This window comes from Selaginella moellendorffii, unplaced genomic scaffold (assembly GCF_000143415.4).
Source record: "Selaginella moellendorffii unplaced genomic scaffold, v1.0 SELMOscaffold_28, whole genome shotgun sequence".
Taxonomy (NCBI): domain Eukaryota; kingdom Viridiplantae; phylum Streptophyta; class Lycopodiopsida; order Selaginellales; family Selaginellaceae; genus Selaginella; species Selaginella moellendorffii.
In genome coordinates this window covers 988,665-989,019 of record NW_003314289.1, presented here as the reverse complement: position 1 = coordinate 989,019, position 355 = coordinate 988,665, and the positions used below count along the sequence as shown (strand labels likewise).

The window sequence follows — 355 nt, the reverse complement described above, 5'->3', positions numbered from 1 at the left end:
GTTTTTCTTTGATTGCTATGCTGGCTTCGATGTTTTGTTTGTTCATTTGGGCTACGGTGTCCTTTCGATCCTGGTTTTGTTGTTTCTCCACTTTGTAATTCCTTCCCTTGTTTTCTGGTGGCTGCAGCGCAGCTTTTTTTTTAAATTCTCCTTGCTTGTGGTTGGATTTTGCTACCTTGTCCATGTTCCTCGTTGCGTGGCGTGCCAACCATGACACTAAACTTTAGAGTTTTGTTTTACTTCCTCAGGCAACCACCCAAACAAAGGAAAGCAGGGGAAAAGCTGCACTGGAAAAAGACAAACGTAAAGAGTCCCGCGAGCGAGCGAAAAAGTCCGAGCAAGCCCAGCTCACGGA

General features: G+C 45.6%; 1 protein-coding gene across 1 annotated transcript in view; it reads left to right on the top strand.

Annotated features, from left to right (window-relative positions):
• The window catches only part of LOC112348256 (G patch domain-containing protein 11-like), a 2,847-nt gene that overhangs the window by 664 nt on the left and 1,828 nt on the right, over window positions 1–355 (top strand). The window lies entirely within an intron of this gene.